This window comes from Myodes glareolus, chromosome 7 (genome assembly GCF_982192425.1).
Source record: "Myodes glareolus chromosome 7, mMyoGla1.1, whole genome shotgun sequence".
NCBI lineage: Eukaryota > Metazoa > Chordata > Mammalia > Rodentia > Cricetidae > Myodes > Myodes glareolus.
The window spans coordinates 62,534,230-62,556,369 of NC_142032.1; positions in this window are offsets into that span (position 1 = coordinate 62,534,230).

Below are 22,140 nucleotides of genomic sequence, written 5' to 3' on the forward strand. Positions count from 1 at the left end.
GACTCTGGATTATATCAATTTGGTATAAAATTAGCCGACCCAACCTTTTCATTGTTATTGTTTCTTTTTTAAAAAAGATTTACTTTTAGTTTATGGGTATAAGTGCTTACCTACATGTGTGTATATGCACTATATGGGTGTCTGGTGCCTGCAGAAAACTGAAAGTGACACTGGATCCCCTGGAAATGGAATTACAGATGGTGTGAGCTACTGTGTGGGTGCTGGGAACTGAGCTTCGGTTCTCTGCAAAAGAAGTTAGTTCTTTTCATCACTGAGCCAAATCTCTGGCTCTTTTGTTTTATGTATATTTGGTTTTGCTTGTTTTGGATTTGGGGATTTGGAGGATCTTTGTTGTTGTTTGGGGTTTTGTTATTTTTGTTTTGTTTTGTTTTGTTTTGAGATAGAAGCTCCTGTAATTCAGGCAGATCTCAAACTCACTATGGAACCAAAAATGAACTTCAGCTCTGTTTTTCTACCTTCACATCCCAAATGCTACCTACTCATCCCTTTAACTCTTTACTAGCCATTCTGTAACCAACATTCTGATGCTGTGGAAAGACATACACATATATATTTCTCTGTGTGTGTGTGTGTGTGTGTGTGTGTGTGTGTGTGTGTGTTGCTATGTGACAAATAATGTATGATCTGTGAGTTAACATTAGTAATTAATACTGAAACAAAAAACAAACAACAAAAGACTGGGAATAAAGCTCAGTTGGTAGAGTGTTTGCCTACCATGCACAAACCCCTGGGTTTGATGGTTAGCATGACATAAAACATGGTGTGATGGTGCATGCCTTTAAGTCCAGCACTGTAAAAATGGAGATGAGAAGATCAGGAAGTGCAGAGTCATATTCTGCTCCTTAACAAGTTGAAGGACAGCCTGAGCTATGTAATATCCTGTTTCCAAAAATTAAAGATTAATATAGAAGAACCTATGGGGACTGGACAGATGGTTCAGTAGTTAAGATCATTGACTGCTCTTGCAGAGGACCTGGGTTTGGTTCCCAGCACCCACGTGGTTCACAACCATCCATAACTCCAGTTTCAGGGGACCTGATCGCTCTTCTTACTTCCAAGAGCACCAGACACACATGTGGTATACATACATGCATGAAACCAAATAGACAGATAAATAAACCCTTTTTTAAAGTGAAAAAAAGCTGTGCTTGCTAATTACTCTCAAGAGAAACTGGAACTGCTTAGTAAATTACGGGCAGCAAAACTGATGTGACTTGTGAATTTATTGTCAGTAAAGTCTAACGCAGTGGAAAGGCACGACCACGTCCAGTTTGGGCAGTCCACCAACCCTACCATTTTTGCTGTTGTCAAATACAATTAAGATTCCACAAATTCCTAGAATTAATGCATAAAAAGGAATTTACAGATGTCAGTGCTTGAACCTGCCTGGCCCCTCCTTTGACTTGGGAACTGTATAAGACACAGAAAGTCAGCATCTTCTCAGGCTCTTGGAGATTACCCCTTAGACTGGCAGAAATGGTGGCAAAGGTGAGCTCCTTGCTTTAAAAAGCAGTTGGTCAAGATGATCCTGGCCCAAAGAACAGAACATCCTGCTGGCTAGAGTCTATGACATCAAAATGATCTGCTTCGCGATGGCGCTGGAAGGGCCTGCACAAGGGACCCTTTAGCCAACCAATTGCCAACTCTCTAGTCCCTGCCTGGTCATGAAAATTCCAGATTTGGAATTTAACTAATATAAGTCATTAACTCCTCCCTGATATCCAAAGCCAGGCCAGAATCCAGACCCCAGAGCCTCCCAGAAGAGGAGATAGGAGCTGCTGAGAAGAAGCAAAGCCTACAGTAACATTTCAACTCTGCCTTCCCTTTCTGGTGGACTATCAGCAAAACAGGGGAAAGAGACACCTAGGGCCAGAGTTAGCAGACAAAGCATTAGACTCTACGGTAGAAACTCTCCTTTGGCCTTCTGGCTGAGAGAGTAAAAAATGACCACTGGGTAGGACTAGGGTAGGATAGCTGGGTGAAGACCTTGGGAGGGAACACCCCTACTGCTCACTGATGCCAGGCCCACCTTCAGAAGTTCTGATGAAAGAGCCTGGTGAACTACATATGTCGCTAAGGATAATCTTGAACTCTTGATCCCCCTTCCACCATTTCCAAAGTACTAGGATAATAGTTGTAGGAAGGCATTTCTGGTGTGTGTGTGTGTGTGTGTGTGTGTGTGTGTGTGTGTGTTTTATAGGGCGCTGAATATCACACATGCGAGACAAATGCTCTACAACTCAACTACATTCCCAGCTCTACAGTGCTGGAAGTTTTTCAAATATTCTCAGTACCAGACTGAGAATGGAGTGTGGTCTGTAGCAGTTAACTGCTCTGCCCAGACACTTAAAGGAGTAAGATTCAGGAAGTGTTCTGGATTGTCAGGTATATAGCTGTAATGGTAATGGTATCTCAGTTTTATTATTCACAGAATCTAAAAGAAAAGCTAGTCAACTTGTAAATACACAGACCCTGCATCAAAAAAAAGAATAGTACATGCTAAACCAGACCAGACAGGGCTACACAGCAAGACCTTGTCTCAAAATCGGAAAAGACATACATACATGCATACATACAAACATACGTACTAATAATATGTCAGTAATCCCAGGACATGGGACATGGAATCAAGAGGATCAAAGCTTCAGGGTTATCCTCAGCTAGATAATGAGTTAGAGGTCAGCCTAGACAATGGTCTTCTACCCTGTAAAGATATGTTGCTTGTATTACTTTAATAAAATGCTGATTGGCCAGTAGCCAGGCCGTAAGTATAGGTGGGGCAATGAGAACAGGAGAATTCTGGGAAAAGGAAAGACTCAGTCTGTAGTCATCCCCCAGATGCAGAGGAAGCAAGATGAGAACGCCTCACTGATACAAGGTACCAAGCCATGTGGCTAACACAGACAAGAATTATGGGCTAATTTAAGATGTAAGAGTTAATAACAAGCCTGAGCTAAAAGGCCAACCAGTTTATAATTAATGTAGATATCTATGTGCTTCTCTGGGACTGAATGGCTGCAGGACTAGGCAGGATAGAAATCTCTATCAACATGCATGCATACATACATACATACATAGTTACTAATAATATGTCAGTAATCCCAGGACTCGGGACGTTGAAGCAGGAGCATCAAAGCTTCAGGGTCATTCTCAACTAGATAATGAGTTGGAGGTCAGTCTGGAATACAAGAGACTCTACTTCAAAAATACACAAATAAATCAAATAAATGCTAGGATGTAGCATAGATGTAGAGTTTTTACCTGTCTTAATTAGGTTTGTCAACTTGATACAGTCTCTATTCATCTGAGAGAAAAGCTTCTTGATTCAAGAAATTGTCTGGATCAGATTGGCTGTGGGCATGTCTGAATGATTGTCTTGAACAGTAACTGATGAAAGAGTATTTGGCCCACTGTGGGTGGTTCTATCCCTAGGCAAGTGATCCTGAGCTGAATAAAAAAGCTAGCTAAAGCTGGGCAGTGGTGGCTCACACAGTTCAAGGCCAGCCTGGTCTACAAGAGCTAGCTAGTTCCAGGACAGGCTCCAGAGCTACAGAGAAACCTTGTCTGTGGGGCAGGGAGAAGCTAGCTAAGTAGGAGGCTGTGAGCAAGCCAGAGAGTGAGCCAACAAACAGCTTTATTTTATGGTTTCTGCCTCCAGGTTTGTGCGTTGAGTTTCTACCATACCTTCCCTCAGTGATGGACATGACCTGGACATTTAAGCCAAATAAACCCTGACCTCTTCATGTTGCTTTTAGTTGGTGTTTTATCAGAGCAACAGAATGAAAGTAGAACACTGCCTAACATGTATGAGGTCTTGGGTTCAATTTCCAACACTGGTGAAAAAAACCGTCAGCGTTTACTATGCATGGTGTCAGCATCTATAGTCCCCGCACTCGAGAGATGAAGGTAGGGCGTTCAGGATTTTGGTGTTCACCTCAGTTAAGTAATAAGTTCAAGGCCAGACTGAGTTACCTCAAACCCTGTCTCAGAAAACAAACAAGGTTGGAAATTTTGCTGTACAAGCATCTAAGTTTCAAACCCTAGAAACCGGGTTAAAAAGCAGGTCATGGTGACATCCTGAATCCCAGTACTGAATGGCTTGTCTTAGTTTCTATGGCTGTGATAACATACTGTGACCAATCCAATCTGTGGAGGAGAGGGTTTATTTGGCTTACACTTCCATATCTCAGTTCATCACAGAAAGGAGTCAAGACAAGAATTCAAGCAGGACAAAAAACTGGAGTCAGGAGCTGATGCAGAGGCCATAGGGGAGTGCTACTTGTTCCTCATGGCTTGCTCAGCCTGCTTTCTTATAGGACCTGGGGATATCCCCACCCACAATGGGCTGGGCCTTTCTTCATCAGTCACTACTTCAGAAAATACCCAATAAGCTTGCCTTCAGTCAAATCTTAGAAAGCCATTTTCTCAGTTGAAGTTCCTTCCTCTTAAATCACTCTTGCTTGTGTCAGCTTGACATAAAATGAGCTAGGAGAAGCTGGAAGGTGGTGGTGCACACTTTTAATCCCAGCACTTGGGAGGCAGAGGCAGGTGGATCTCTGTGAGTTCATGGCCAACCTGATCTACAGAGTGAGTTCTAGGACAGCCAAGGCTACACAAAGAGACCCTGTCTCAAAAACAAAACAAACTAACTAACTAACCAGGAGAGTGGGTGACCCTTTGGGGTCACTGGAGAACAAGTCTAGCCTAGTTAGTGAGCTGTGAGCTGATGGGAGCCTTCCTCAAAGGAGGTGGCTTGAGTTTCTGAGGGTGACACTCTAGGTTGTCACCTGACCTCTACACACACACACACACACACACACACACACACACACACACACACACTTGGAAAATATACAAAATACAAATAAATAAATAAAAACTGAGAGACCAAAATTTGATAAAGGACATGGGATTGATTGCAAGTTGGTCAAACCTGAACTAGAAAATGACAAAATCTATCTTAATTTCTCTCCACCTTTCCTGTGGTACTCCTATAAATTTTTAATTATGTATGTGTGTATGCCTGGTGTCTGTCTGCCTGCCTGTTTATGTGCATGTGAAGGCCTAAGGAAAACCTTGGGTATCATCCTTAGGAATTCCATCCACCTTCTTTGAGACAGAGTCTGGCAATGACCCAGGGCTCATTAATTATTCTAGACAGACAGGCTAGTAAGCCCCGGCCATCCTCCTGTCTCTACTTCCTCAGTGCTGATTTTACAGGCATGCCTTTATGCAGGAACCTGTATCATTCATGTCTTCAAGACAAGCCCTTTGCTGGCTGAGCTATAGCCCCAGAACCTCAGTCTTACAGTTTACAGAACAGATGAAACCACAGAAATGAGTAAATCCAGCCATGAGACAAATCAATGTCCTTTCCAGGCAAAGGCAGCTCCTCCTGTGGTTGTGCCCAGGCTATCTACTCTCAACAGGGCCTTAGATCACTGTTAGACTCTTTCTGGGAAGACAAGGGCAGGCAGATCTCTGAGTTTGAGGCCAGCTTGGTCTACAAAGCTAGTTCCAGGGTAGTCAAGAAACCCTGTCTCAAAAAGAAAAAAAAAAATCTTTCTGGTTCAGCATTAACTTCCTTGCTGAGGATTCCAAGGGAAATATTTTCTCCTCCTTATGCAACAAATCCCGTCAGCTCAGGCCCACACCCAAAGCTATTGACCTGGCTAAAAGTGCTTTGTTTTCTCAAATGCATGAGGACAGAGGCCAAGCTGATTAGAACTTCAGATATAGTGACTTAAAGAAAAAGAATGCTATTGTTCCCTTATGGAATGTCCACAGGTCGACACCGCAGGGCTGGCAGAGGGCTCTGTGTTCCCCAGCACACATCATTTGTCTTTGGCTTTTGAGTCGTTGTTTCACCTGTCAGTCTCAGGTAGCAGAAAAGGAAAGAGTAGAGCCAGGCGTTCCATATCATGCTGGAGGCTCCGAGTTGATCCTTAGCACTATATACACAAAGCAGGGCCTGGTGGTTTAAGTCTGCAATCCCAGCAGTCAAGAAGTTAAGGCAGGAAGACTGTCACAAATTCAGAGCTAGTCTGTAGTGATATTTTGTTTATGTTTTAACAAATAAAGCTTTCCTGAAGATCAGAGTGCAGAATCAGGGAGTGGTGACACACACCTTTACTACCAGGACTCGGGGAGTCAGAGGCAGAGGGATCTCTGTTAGTTCAAGGCTACCCTAGCCCAGGCAAGATTGGATCTGTCTAAAAGAGAAACAGAGCTCACACAAAGATGATCCCGGCACTAGTGAGGTGGGGACAGGAATGATATGGCTGGGCGGAGAGAGGAATATAAGGTGGAAGGAGACAGGAACTCAGTGCAGTCTGAGGATGCAGTCTGAGAAGAGAGTCTAAGGACAGGATCGCGCCTTCAGTCTGAGCAATGGTATGGTAAAAAGGTCTTTATTGTTGTGGCTGGCCGCACTGCTTTTCTGATCCTTCAACTTTCACCCGCTAATATCTGAATATTAGAATTATTGCTACACTAGTTCTGGCTACCTAGTGAATTTCAGGCTATCATGGACTACAGTGTAAAATCCTCAGGAGAGCTAGAGATGTCTCGGCAGTTAAGGGTACCTGTTGCCCTTCCAAGGACCCAGGATCGATTCTCAGCACTCATGAAGCAGTTTCGAGCCATCTGTAACTCTAGTTCCAGGAATCCATTGCCCTCTACTGGCCTCTGTGGGCACCAGGCACGCATAGGGTCCACAGACATGACACACAGGCAAAATATCCATATATGTAAAATAATTTTTTAAACAAAGAAGAAAAGAAGGAAGTAAGGACAGGAGAGATGGCTCAGCAGTTGAAGGTGCTTGCTTCTCTCACAAGGACCCCATTAGATTTCCACGGCCCATATCAGTAGACTCACAACAGCTCTTGGGAATCTGACACCCTTTCCTGGGGTCTGGGAGCACTTGCATGCACAGACACACACAGAGACACACAGACATGTGCACACACACACACACACTCTCTAAAATAAATTGTTTGCTTGTATGTTTGTTGTTGTTTGAGATGGGATTTCTCTGTGTAACAGCTCTAACTGTCCTAAAACTTGCTTTGTAGACCAGACTGGCCTCAAACTCACAGAGATCCACCTGCCTCTGCCAAAGGAGTGCTGGAATTAAAGGCGTGCACCACCATCACCACCTGGCAATAAACTGTTTTGAGACAGGGTTTCTCTTCATAGCCCTGATTGTCCTGGAACTTGCTCTGTAGACCAGGCTGGCTTCGAACTCAAAGATATAACAGCCTCTGCCTCTCAAGTGCTGGGATTAAAGACATGAGCGACAGCCACCGTCTAAAATAAATATTTTTTCTTGAAAAGAAAAGTCCCCAGAGAGCCACAAAAGAACTCCTCTTGAGGTCTCTCTACAGAGTTGAGCTTCCAAGGCCTTTGTTCGTTGCATCATCCCACAGCTATTACACAAAGAGGACCTGCTGAGCAGGAAGTAGCGGTGGGGAGACTTGCCTGCCAATGGTAGAGATTACAGCTGATTCCTCCTTTTACACTCAGCGAACTCCTGATCCTAAGCCTAAATGGACATGTGGCCACCCAGAATAAAGACTATATTCCCCAGCCTTCTCTGCATCTAGACGTTGCCAGGTGATAACAGAACATGAAGGATAATATTAATTTCTTGCACCTTCCACAACTAGCACCACAGTGGGCTAGATTGGATGTAGCAAGCACTGGCTCTCACACAATCCTGGAGTTCTTTTATACCATTAAAATTTCAAGATCAAGAACTGACTCCCGGGCTGGAGAGATGGCTCAGAGGTTAAGAGCACTGACTGCTCTTCCAGAGGTCCTGAGTTCAATTCCCACCAACCACATGGTGGCTCACAGCCACCTATAATGAGATCTCTTCTGGCATGGACGAGATCTAGAAGGAATGTTGTATACATAATAAATAAATAAATCTTTAAAAAAAAAAACTGGCTCCTCCATCGCTGAGGTAGCAGATCCCAGCCAGAGACCTCTGAGGGATCTGGTGTAAATCAGCAACCTCCAAGGGAGCAGGCCTGAGTCAGCAACCTCTACCAGAGCAGGCCCAAGGCAGCAACCTCAGTGGGAGCAGCCCCAAACAAGCAACCTCTGTAGGAGCAGGCACAAACGACCTCAGGGATTGCAGAGTGACCCCTAGAAGTACTGAGCGACCTCCAGGAATGCCCAGTGACCTCAAAGGTGACTGGAACTGTGATCCTGACTGCACCACTATGAGCAACGATCTGAGCCTTGGAACCACTGGCACTTGGAAAATTGATCACCAGAGACATAACCCCAACTACACAAATCATAGGAAAAGATGGGTAGACAAGGTAAGAACTGACTCAACACCACAAAGAGCAACACAACAAAAAAAATAGTGACCCTACAACAGCAAGACTTGAACACCCAAATATAGATGAAGCAGAAGAAAATGACCTGAAAAATAACTTTAGGAGGATGTTTGAGGCCCTTAAAGAGGAAATGAAAAATTCCCTCAAAGAACTGGAGGAAAAGACAAACAAAAAAAAATGGAAGAAACCAACAAATCCCTTAGTGAAAACCAAGAAAAAGCAATCAAACAGATGAAAGAAATGATTCAATACTTGAAAACCAAAATAGAGACAGTAAAGAAAATACAAACCAAGGGAACTATAGAAATGGAAATTATGAGAAAGCAATCAGGAACCACAAATGCAAGCATAAACAGCAGAATACAAGAGATGGAAGAGAGAATCTCAAGTGCTGAAGATACAATAAAGGAAATAGACTCATTGGTCAAAGAAAACATTAAATCTAACAAAAGCTTAAAACAAAATATCCAAGAAATGTGAGACACCATGAAAAGACCAACCCCAGGAATAATAGGGATAGAAGAAGGAGAAGAAGTCCAACTCAAAAGCACAGAAAATATATCCAACAAAATCATAGAAGAAAATTTTCCCAACCTGAAGATATGCCTATGAAGATATAAGAGCTTACAGAACACCAAATAGAATGAATCAAAAAAAAGTCCCCTCACCACATAATAATCAAAATACTAAGTATATAGAATACAGAAAAAATATTAAGAGCTGCAAATGAAAAAGGCCAAGTAACATATAAAGGCAGACCTATCAAAATTACACCTGACTTCGCAATGGAAATAATGAAAGCCAGAAGGTCTTGGTCAAGCGTTATGTAGACATTAAGAGACCATGGAAAGCAGCCCTGACTACTATGCCCAGCAACGCTTTCAATCACCATAGACAAACAAAACAAGATATTCCATAGCAGAATCAGATTTAACCAATACCTAGTCACAAATCCAGCCCTACATAACGTACTAGAAGAAAAACTCCAACCCAGGGAAGTTAGCTACATCCACAAAAACACAAACAATAGATGATCTCACAACAACAAATCCCAAAGAAGGGAAAATACAACACAATAACAGCACTAACAATGAAAACTAAAATAATAGGAACTAGCAATCACTGGTCATTAATATCCATTAATATAAATGGACTCAACTCACCTATAAAAAGACACAGGCTAACAGATTGGATACGAAACAAAACCCATCCTTCTGTTGCAAGCAAAAACACAACTCAACCTCAAAGACAGACATTGCCTCAGAGTAAAGAGTTGGGAAAGAAATGTCCAATCAAATGGACCTAAGAAACAAGCTGGTATAGCTATTTTAATATCTAACAAAATAGACTTCAAACTAAAATCATTTAAAGAGACAAAGAAGGACATTTCATATTAGTCACAGGAAAAATCCATCAAGAGGAAATCCCAATACTGAAAATCTATGCCACAAATACAAGGGCACCTTCATATGTAAAAGAAGCACTACTAAAGCTTAAATCACACATTAAACCCACACACTAATAGTGGGAGAGTTCAACACCCCACTCTCACCACTGAACAGGTCTGTCAGACAAAAAATTAAGAGAAAAATAAGGGAACTAACAGATGTTATGACTCAAATGAACTTAACAGACATCTACAGAACATTCTATCCAAACCTGAAAGAATATACCTTCTTCTCAGCACCTCATGGAACATCTCAAAAATTGACCACATACTAAGAAACAAAGCAAACCTCCACAGATACAAAAAAACAATTGGAATAACCCCGTGTATTTTATTGGATCACCATGGCTTAAAATTAGAATTCAACAGCTATCAGGGGTTGGAGAGATGTCTCAGGGGTTAAGAGCACTGGTTGCTCTTCCAGGCGTCCTGAGTTCAGTTCCCAGAAACCACATGGTGGTTCACAACCATCTATAACGAGATCCGGTGTCCTGGCATGCGCGCAGGTAGAGCACTGTATACATAATAAATAAATAAAATCTTTTTGAAAAAAGAATTCAACAGCAACACTAATTTTAGAAAGCCCACAACACAAAGAAATTAAACAATGCTCATCTGAATCATCAATGGGTCAAGGAAGAAATAAAGGGAAAAATGAAAGACTTCCTAAAATTCGGTGACAATGACCACACAACATACCCAAATTTATGGGACACAATGAAAGAGGAAAGTTCATAGCATATAAATGCCTACATAAAGAAGCTGTAAAAATCCCACATTAGTGAGTTAACAGAACAGCTGGAAACTCTAGAACAAAGATACGCAAACTCACCCAGGAGGACTAGATAGCAGGAAATATTCCAATTGAGAGCTGAAATCAACAAAATAGAAACAAAGAAAACAATACAAAGAATCAATGAGACAAAGAGTTGGTTCTTTGAGAAAATCAACAAAATAGAGAAACCTTTATCCAAACTAACCAAAAGGCAGAGAGAAACTATCCAAATTAACAAAATCAGAAATGAAAAGGGGGACATCACAACTGACATGGAGAAAACCCAGAGAATCATCAGGTCATATTTCAAAATCTTGTACTCTGCCGGGCGATGGTGGTACACGCCTTTAATTCCAGCACTCAGGAGGCAGAGGCAGGCAGATCTTTATGAGTTCGAGGCCAGCCTGGTCTACACGAGCTAGTTCCAGGACAGGCTCCAAAGCTACAGAGAAACCCTGTCTCAAAGAAAGAAGAAAAAAAACTTGTATTCCACATAATTAGAAAACTTAAAGGAAATGGACAATTTTTTAGGTAAATATCACTTACCAAAATTAAATCAAGACCAGATAAGCAAATTAAACAAACCTATAAGTGTTAAAAATAGAAACAGTCATCAAAAGTCTCCCAACCAAAAAAGTCCAGGGACAGATGGTTTCAGAGCAGAATTCTACAAGATTTTCAAAGAAGAACTAATACCAATACTCCTCAAATTGTTCCACACAATAGAAACAGAAGGAACATTGCCAATTTTTTTTTATGAGGCTACAGTTACCCTGATACCCAAACCACACAAAAACATTACTAAGAAAGAGAATTACAGACCAATCTCACGCATGAACATTGATGCAAAAATACTCAATAAAATACTGGCAAATCAAATCCAAGAAAACATCAGAAAAATCATCCATCATGATCAAGTCAGCTTCACCCCAGAGATGAAGAGATGGTTCAACATACAAAAAATCTGGGGGGCTGGAGACATGGCTCAGCAGTTAAGAGCATTGCCTGCTCTTCCACAGGTCCTGAGTTCAATTCCCAGCTACCACATGGTGGCTCACAACCATCTGTAATGAGGTCTGGTGCCCTCTTCTGGCCTTCAGGCATACACGCAGAAAGAATATTGTGTACATAATAAATAAATAAATAAATAAATAAATAAATAAATAAATAAATAAATACCTGTCAATGTAATCCACCACAGAAACAAACTGGAAAAAAAAAACTATAATCATCATATTAGATGCTGAAATACCTTCGACAAAATACAACATTCCTTCATGATAAAAGTCTTGTAGAGATTAGGGATACCAGAACATACCTAAACATAATAAAGGCATTATACTGTAAACCAACAGCCAACATCAAATTAAATGGAGAGAAACTCAAAGCGACACCACTGAAATCGGGAACAAGGCAAGGTTGTCCACTCTCTCAATATCTATACAATATACTACTTGAGGTCCTAGCTAGAGCAATAAGACAACAAAAGGAGGTCAAGGGGATACAAATTGGAAGAGAAGAAGTCAAACTCTCACTATTTGCTAATGATATGATAGTTTACATAAGCAACCCCAAAAATTCTACCAAGAAACTTCTACAACTCATAAACACTTTCAGTAATGTAGCAGAAAACAAGATTAACTAGAAAAAAATCAGTAGCCCTCCTTTACACAGATGATAAATGGGCTGAGAAAGAAATCAGAGAAATATCACCCTTCACAAAATCCACAAATAGCATAAAATATCTTGGAGTAACTCTAACCAAACAAGTGGAAGACCTGTATGATAAGAACTTTAAATCTTTGAAGAAAGAGCTAGAAGCAGACACAAGAAAATGGAAAGATCTCTCATGCTCTTGGGTAGGTAGAATAAACATAGTAAATATGGCAATTTTATCAAAAGCAACCTACAGATTCAATGCAGCGCCCAGCAAAACCCAGCAAAATTCTTCATAGACCTCGGAAAAAAATACTCAACTTATTGGAAAAGCAAAAAAACCAGATTAGCCAAAACAATCCTGTACAATAAAGGAATTTCTGGAGGCATCACAAACCCCTACTACAGAGCTACAGTACTAAAAGCAGCCTGGTACTGGCATAAAAACAAACAGGTGTACCAAAAAGATCTGAACCAAAGACCCAGATATCAATCCACACACCTACGTAACCTGATATTTGACAAAGAAGCAAAAGATATAAAATGAAAAAGAGAAAGCATATTCAACAAATGGTGCTGGCATAACTGGATATCAACATGTAGAAGAATGAAAATAGATCTGTATCTATCACAATGCACCAAACACAAGTCCAAATGGATCAAAGACCTCAACATAAAACCAACCACACTGAACCTCACAGAAGAGAAAGTGGGAGTTATACTTGAACACATAGGCACAGGAGACCACTTCCTAAATAGAACCCCAGTAGCACAGACACTGAGGGAAACAATTAATAAATGGGACATCCTGGAACTGAGAAGCTTCTGTAAAGGAAAAGACACAGTCAACAAGATAAAACAACCTACAGAATGGGAAAGATATTCACCAACCCCACATCAGACAGAGGTCTAATCTCCAAAATATACAAAAAACTCAAGAAATTGGTCATCAAAAGAACAAATAATCCAATAAAAAAGGGGGTACAGACCTAAACAGAGAACTCTTAGCAGAGTAATCTAAAATGGCTGAAAGACAATTAAGAAAATGTTCAACATCCTTAGTCATCAGAGAAATGTAATTCAAAACAACTCTGAGATTCCATCTTACACCTGTAAGAATGGCTAAGATCAAAAACACTGATGACAACTTATGCTGGAGAGGTTGTGGGGAACACTTCTGCATTGTTGGTAGGAGTGCAAATTGGTACAGCTGCTTTGGAAATCACTATGGTGATTTCTCAGAAAATTAGGAAACAACCTACCTCAAAACCCAGCAATACCACTTTTGGGTTACAAATCATAATTATACCACAAGGACATGTGCTCAACTATGTTCATAGCAGCATTTTTTTTGTCATAGCCAGAACCTGGAAACAACCTAAATGCCCCTCAACCAAAGAATGGATAAGAAAATGTGGTACATTTACACAATGGAGTACTACACAGCAGAAAAAAATAATGACATTTTGAAATTTGCGGGCAAATGGATGGATCTAGAAAACATCATACTGAGTGAGATAACCCAGACCCAGAAAGACAAATATCATATGTACTCACTCAGAAGTGGCTTTTAGACATAAAGCAAAGAAAAACCAGCCTACAAACCACAATCCCAGAGAACCTAGACAACAAAGAGGACCCTAAGAGAAACATACATGAATCTAATCTACATGGAAAGTAGAAAAAAACAAGATCTCATGAGTAAATCGGGTGCATGGGGACCATGGGAGGGGGGGAGAGGGGAAAGGGAGAGGAAGAGAGGTGAGTGGAGAAAAATATATAGCTCAATAAAAACAATAAAAAATTAAATATAAAAAAGTAATAAAATATAACTGGTCCCTCCAAAGGCCCCTCTCCTTGGCTTGTAGGTAGCATCTTCTCCAGGTGTCGTCACACGATGGTGCTGGGTTTGTTTGTGTTCCATTCCCTCTTCTTACTAGAATTCTACCAGGATTGGAGAGATGGCTCAGTGCTTAAGAGCATATGATGCTCTTGCCAAGGACCAGGATTTAGTTCCCAACACCCACATAGCAGCTCACACCTCCTAACTCCAGTTCCATGGGATCTGACACCCTCTTCTGGCCTCCACAGGTACCAAGCATGCATGTGATACACATACATACATGCAGGAAAGTACTCACCTACATGAAAATAAATAAATCTTAATTGTACCATATATGATTAGGAGCCATCTTCCCTCGTGACTTCATTCTGAATACTAAGTCGAGACTTCACCACATGAACTGTGAAAGGTACAATTCAGGCCGTAACAGAGGTGATGTGTGCACATTTGCAGACATGGTTCGCATTCCTATCCTCTCTCCTAGACCTGGAAACTTGGTGTTTTAAGGTTTGCTTGTTTGTTTTTAACAATTAATTAACTAATTCATTATTTCGTGTGGCTGGGCATGTTTGTGTGAGGGGTGGCGGTGCTACAGCACATGTGTGGAGGTCAGTGGACGACTTTCAGGAGTCTCTCCTTCTACCATGTGGTGTTGGGGATTAAACAAGGGCCCTTAGGCTTGGCAGCAAGTGCCTTTACCTATAGAACCATCTAACCAAACCTCCTTCACTTTTAATAAAATATATTATTTATTTTTATTTATGTGTGTGGGTGTTTTGTCTGCATGTATGTCTGTGCACCATGTGCATGCAGTGCCCTTGGAGGTCAAAGAGAGCAGCAGATCCCTGAGTACTCTGGAAGAGTGAGCAGTCACTTGTTTTGACCATTCAGCCAGACCTCCAGTCCCCAGGTTAGTTGGGTTTTTGAAACAAGGTCTTCTTTTGTATCCCTAGAACTCACTATGTAGCTCAGGCTGACCTCAAATTTATGGTAATCTCCTGTCTGGGGTAGACTGAACTTGAACTCCTGATCTTTCTGTCTCTACCTCCAAAGTGCTGGGTGTATGTGGACATGGTTAAGATTTTTCTTTTTTCCTTGTGTGTTTGTTTGTTTTCTTTTCTTTTTTCTTTTCTTTCTTTTTTTTTTCAGACAGGATTTCTCTGTAGCGTTGGAGCCTGTACTGGAACTAGCTCTTGTAGACCAGGCTGACCTCAAACTCACAGAGATCCACCTGCCTCTGCCTCCCAAGTGCTAAAAGCGTGCACCACAACCACCCAGCAAGACATTTTCTTAATGGACTCCCACTTCGTTGAAAGAGAGAGACAGAAACAAAGATACCGAGACATGACAGAGACAGAGATGAGACAGAGACAAAATGAGACAAGACAGGGAGACTCAAAGACTAAAGACTCAGGCCTCCAGGATCCCAGAGAATCCTGTCTAGAAATATTCCCCTTGACCTGAAAGGCAGGTCCTTATGTCTAGAACTCATTTTGTAGACCAAGCTGGCCTCAAACTCACAAAGACCCCTCGGCTTCTCCCTCCCAAGTACTAGAATTAAAGCCCCCATGCCAGACTTAGTTAGGGCTTCTTTCTATTGCTGTGATAAAAACGCCATGTCCAAAGCAACTTAGGGAGTAAAGGGTATATTTTATCTTACAAGTTGTAGGTAACCATGGAAGGAAGTCAGGGCAGGAACTCAAAGTGGGAACCTGGAGGCAAATACTGAAACAAAGGACATGGAAGAATGCTGCTTATTGGCTTGCTCCCCATGGCTTGCTCAGTCTGCTTTCTTATATACCCCAGAACCACCTGCCGTGGGCAGGAGTGGCATCACCCACAATGGGCTGGACCCTCCCAGGACACTGGGAATAGTGCTTTGGACCACTCAACACCACTGAATGATTTTCTTGAAGCTGTTGAGATACTGTCACCAAATTGGATGTGTAGTGGTTTGAATGAGAATGCCCATAGGCTGATGTTGACTACTTGGTCCCCAGCTGATGGAACCCTTTGGGAAGGATTAAGAGGTGTGGCGTTATTGAAGGAAGTGTGTCACTGGGAGTGAGCTTTGAAGTTTAAAAAGACTTGTGGGGGGCTGGAGAGATGGCTCAGTGGTTAAGAGCATTGCCTGCTCTTCCAAAGGTCCTGAGTTCAATTCCCATCAACCACATGGTGGCTCACAACCATCTGTAATGGGGTCTGGTGCCCTCTTCTGGCCTTCAGGCATACACACAAACAGATTATTGAATTCATAATAAATAAATAAATAAAAAAGACTTGTGGGACTGGCAGTGGTGGCACACGCCTTTAATCCCAGCACTTAGGAGGTAGAAGTAGGAGGATCTCTGTGAGTTCGAGGCCAGCTCTGGTCTACAGAGTGAATTCCAGGATAGCCAAGGCTACACTGAAAAACCCTATCTCAAAAAACAAAAAAAAAAAGAAAGAAAGAAAAGAAAAGAAAAAGAAAGAAAGCGAGGGAGGGAGGGAGGGGAGGAGGGAGGAAGGGAAGAAGGAAGGAAAGAAAGACTTGTGGATTCCCAGTGCTTTCTCTCTGTGCCTTGTGGCTGTGAACCAAGACGTAAACTCTCAGCTGTTCCTTCACTCCACCATCGTGGACTCTCACACTCTGAAACTGTAAGCCAAATCAGAAACATTCTGCTATAAACTCTTTGTCATGGTATTTCATCACAAGAGTGGAAAAGTATCTAGACAGAAGTTGGCGCTAGGAGTGGGGTATTGCTGTGACAAATATGACCCTGTGGGCTTTTGATGTTCTTGCTGTTTGTTTTGTTTTTTAAAGTTTTTTTTTGAGGAATTTGGAAAACTTTTGGACTTTGGATTAGAAAAGCAGTTGAATACTGTAAGATCGTTGTTTATTTTTTGTTGTTTCAAGACAGGGTTTCTCCATGTAGCCCTGGCTGTCTTGGAACTCACTCTGTACATCAGGCTGACTTCAAACTCAGAGATCCACCTGCCTCTGCCTCCTGAGTGCTGAGATTAAAGGTGTGCACCACCACTGCCCGGCTTTGTGAGCAGATTTATTTTTGGTGATGGGTGGGGGTGAGACAGGGTTTTTGTTGTCAGAATTTTCTGTCCCACCCAGTACTGCAGCAGTTCAGTCCCGAATAAACACACAGCGGTCTACATTAATTATAAACTGGTTGGGCTAATAGCTCAGGCTTTTTATTAACTAACTCTTACATCCTACATATTGACCCATTATTTTTGTCTGTATTAGCCACATAGCTTGGTACCTTTCATCAGCGAGGCATTATCATCTTGCTTTCTCTCTGTCTGGGTGATGACTGCAGACTGAGCTTTCCTCTTCCCGGAATTCTCCTTTTCTTGTTGCCTTGCCTCTATTTCCTGCTTGGTCACTCCACCTTTACTTCCTGCCTGGCTACTGGCCAAGCAGTGTTTTATTAAAAAATAATACAAGTGAAAGGAAAAAAGACCATTGTCCCACAGCACTTCCCCACCCCTTTTTAAAAAATAAAAACAAAACAAAACAAAAAACAAGAACTCTGAATCTAATATTCTTTGTTTAGTTTTTTTGTCCAGACCATTATCTAAAACCTCTTGTAACCAACACACTAAACAAAGATAGATATCCATAATCCAGGCTACTTCCTATTAATTGGGGTTGCTGATAATCTTACAGAGACCTAAAGAAAATTTAGAATTATGGTCAAGTCCTGGCTGGAGTATCCTGTGAGTCTTGATCATCTCAGGCAGCAGTCTTGAACCTGTTCTGGATGTAGAACTCAAACATCTGGGCCATCTGCTCCTATCAGAGATTTCTTAGGGGGCCTTCCTTGATCAAACCTTATTTTTATTAGCCCAGAATGAATCCACAGACTCTCATTTCCTGTGGAAACAAAATCAAAACCTCTTCTCCAAAGTAACATACTTTTAGAGTTAAATTTTAAAGTCAAGGCATCTTCAAAATACATAGGTTGGCTTAATCCAGCAGCATTTATAATCAAATGTCTTTTAACATCTGTTGCTCCTTCCTCAGGAAGCATACAATTCAAAGACAACACAATAATACACAGTATTCAGACTCTCTGTGAATTTTCCATCTTTATGTGGCTTTATTTTAAACTCTGTCTCTTTCATTTTTATTTTTATTTTTTGGCTTTTTGAGACAGGATTTCTCTGTGTATCTTTGGCTGTCCTGGAACTCACTCTGTAGACCAGGTTGTCCTTGAAATCACAGAGATCTGCCTACCTCTGCCTCCTAAGTGCTGGGATTAAAGACATGTACCACCTACCACCTAGCTCTTATAAGTAGATCTTACTGGGCTAGCCTATTAGGCTTGAAAGACAGCAGTGCTGACAGCTAATATAAACTATGGAGGCCCAGTTGGAGAGGTTTCAGAGAACAGTATTAGCGATGGGTAAAGAGAAATTCTTGTGATATTTTGACCCAAAATGTGGCTGCCTTTTTCCATTGTTCTAATAATTTTTCTGAAGCCAAATTAGAAAGTAATGGGCTAATTTCTTTGGAGGAGATTTTGAAACAATGTAGTATTATTGACTCTGTTGTATAGTTACTAGTAATCCCCCTTATGTAGTTCTACCATGAAAACGAGCAAAATGGAATACAAAATGTACAATTTGAAGAGAAAAAAAATAGCACCAGGAAATTTAATGTTGAACCCAAGGTTTGTGATGGAAGAGATGAAGAGATCAAAGAGTGGCCTGACCCATAATGGAATAGAGGGAGTGGTATTCTCAGGACAAGACCCCACCCAGATAGACTTGTGAAAGGAAAAAGACATAAATTTATGTCCTTAAAAATCAAAAACAAATCAAAGCTGTTACAAATGTGATTCAAGGGTCCAGAGTTCACTCCAAGTTGGTTATCAAACTTAACAGTGTCTTCTAAGTGGTTCAGGCTTCAGAGTCATGAAGGATACATGAGTGAAGAGGTTGTGGAATCCTCCTTCAGAGTTAAGAAGAGCCACTGAGGCCAGGTGGATGGCAGGGTAGGCCTGCGTGGAGACCCTAAAAGGCCATCGTGTGAAGTTCTGAAAGTGAAGCCTAGATCGTGTTGTAAATTCAGTGTGTTAGAAGTTGCCAGAGCTGTGGAATATCTGCAATTAGAGCTGCACACAGGGAGCAGAACTAACTGGAAAGAGAGCTATATCTTAAGGCAGAGCTATCCAAGCCTTTGACATTGAACATAGAGCTACGGTTACAGTAAAAGAGTTTGCCTTGCTATGGTCAGTCTTAGGTCCAGGATTTCCTCATTAAGCCTCAGTTCCTCCCTTTTAGAATAGTAATGTGTAGTCCGTGCCATTGTAGGTTTGTAGGAAGTACATAATTTGCATTTTGGTTTTATATAGGGTTATAATTAAGAAATTTCTTTCAATGTCAAAAGACACTTGGATTTTGGACATTAAAATGGTATTGAGACTGTGAAAGAATATAGGGACAGGATGTGGACTGTGGTGGTTTGAATGAGAACGCTCCTCTTAGGCATATATGTTTGAATACTTGGTCCCCAGTTGGTAGAACTGTTGTGAGATAATCTTTTTGTACACTGTAAAGATGTGTCTCTGTCTAAGGTGCTTTCTGATTGGTTCAATAAAGAGCTGGATGGCCAATAGCTAGGCAGGAGAGAATAGGTGGGATTTCTGGGGAGAGAGAGGATTCTGGGAAGAAGAGAGGTGGAGATGCCAATAAAGTATGCAGGGAGTAGGACATGCAGAATTAAGGAGAGGTAAAAAGCCATATAACAGAATGTAGATTAATAGAAACAGTTTAATTTAAGTTATAAGAGCTAGTGGGACAAGCCTAAGCTAAAGGTCAAACTTTCATAATTAATAATAAGTCTCAGTGTCATTGTTTGTGGGTTAGTGGCCCAAAGGAAAGTCTGACCACATAGAAGTAGTTGGGAAGGATTAGAAGGTGTGGTCTTGTTGGAGGAGGTACGTCACTGGGGGAAGCCTTTGAGGTTTCAGAAAACTGATGTGAGTCCCAGTGCTCACTCTCTGCCTCACGGGTAGGAATCAAAATGTGAGCTCTCAGCTGTTCCTTCACTCTGCTATTAATGACTTTAATCCTCTGAAATTGTAATTCAAATTAAACACTTTATAATTTGTCTTGGTCACAGTGTTTTATCACAGCAACAAAAAAGTAACTAAGATAGGATGCGTACAAAAACAGGAGTTTATTTCTTCACAGTTCTGGAGGCCAGAAATCCAAAATAAAGCTGGCATGAGGACAGGGTTCTTCTGGAAGCCTTGAGGCAGCTGCAGGTAGCTGTGGGCATTCCTGGCTTCGGAGCTGAGTTACTCCCTTCTGTCCTCACCCTCACATGGCTTTCCTACCTGTGTCTGTCTCAAATCTCTCTCTCATCCTCTTAAGGACACCCTCTCCTTACATCACTGGATTTAGTATCTAATCCTTAATCTAAGATTCTTAATTTAATTATCTGTGCATACTTATTATTGACAAATAAGGTCACATTGAAAAGTAGTAGAAGTTAGGACTTGCACAGTGCTTTGAGGAGGGGGCGCCATTCAACATAATCATCCAATAAATAGTGCCCTTTGCCTATCATTGCCACCCACCCATCACTTCCCTTTAGTTTTGGGTTTTAGGTTAGTTTTAGAATACTAAGAAGCATAAAAAAAATCCCCTGCAGGCACCTTGAGGCATCGGTTCTTTGCAAAATTCAAATGCTGTAGCTATAGGGCCACATGCCATTACAGATGGTTCCCCAGTTGCTGACGACCAGACACCTAGACACAGCAATCATCATGGCCAAGGCCAGCCAGGCCAGCCTTGTGGAACACAAAAAAAATTTGCTGTGCTGTCCGGGAGCTCTTTCCAGAAACTTCCTCCTTCCTTCTTTCCTGGAATTGCTTATTCCAGCACTGAGAGGATGTCTCTATCCACAATGGGGGAGGGATCTGCAGCAGGGACTGCTGGGATGCATCCGTCCTTCTGGACTTGTACCCTTTGCACTTGGGTGTCTCTAATCTAGGAGTGGCATGAAACAGACAACTCCAGACAACCCAGGCCAAAGCTTTGGTTAAAACAGAGTAGAGACATGGGTCTTTACTGTCAGGCAGAGCCTTGTTGGTGCTGACTTGGCAAATGAGGCCTGGCACAGAGCTGGCTTCAAGACTCTACCTTCACCCCACCTAGGGGCATTGTTGAGGTGATGATCACTTGCTGGGCTGTTAGCATAACTCAGGGACACCTCTTACGTTGTCCTCATAAAATAATAGCCTTAGGCTAAAGATACATAACTGACCATGTGCATGAGGGTGGTGTGTTCCTAGAACAAAAGCAAGAATCTCATTGGCAGCAGAAAGGCCATTGGATGAACAGTAACTGCCCTGCTCCTGTCTACTTTCCAGTGCCAACTGCAGATGGTAGTACAAGCTAAAGAAAGAGTCTCAGAACACCAGCTGGGGGCCCAGAGCTCAGAGGTGGAGCATGAACCTTGGCTGGGGCATTCCAACATTGCTGTGGTAACAAAGGTCAAGAAACTGATTGAGGCCTGCCTTAGTGCTCTGGCCAGGGGAATTATACTCAGATTGACATTAAAGTTAAATAATTAGGACTTAGGGTTTTTCATTTAGCCCAGGCTGCCTTTGAACTCACTGAATATCAGATTTCAGTTATGAGTCACTGTGCCTGCCTTTTTACAGTCACTGTTTAGATGCCTTTGCATCATACTTTGTTCCACTTCAAACACAGTTAAATATAAAAAACCTTTTTCAACATTTTAAAATGAACATATATATGTATGTATATGTATATCTTGATATATAACCCAGGCTTGCCTTGTACTTGCAGCTCTCCTCCTGTATCTGCTTCCTAAGTGCTGATATTACAGAGGTGGGTAACACCACATCTGCTCTAAATTTCAAAAATAAACATTTTTTCTTGTTTTTTTTTTTTGTACTTTGTTTAAATGAGCAACAAGATCTCAGGAATCTCAAGAACTTGGTTTTTTTAACAAAGTTAATTCCTTGGGCCAGTGATCTGGTTTAGGGTAAAGGCAATTGATTAGAAACCT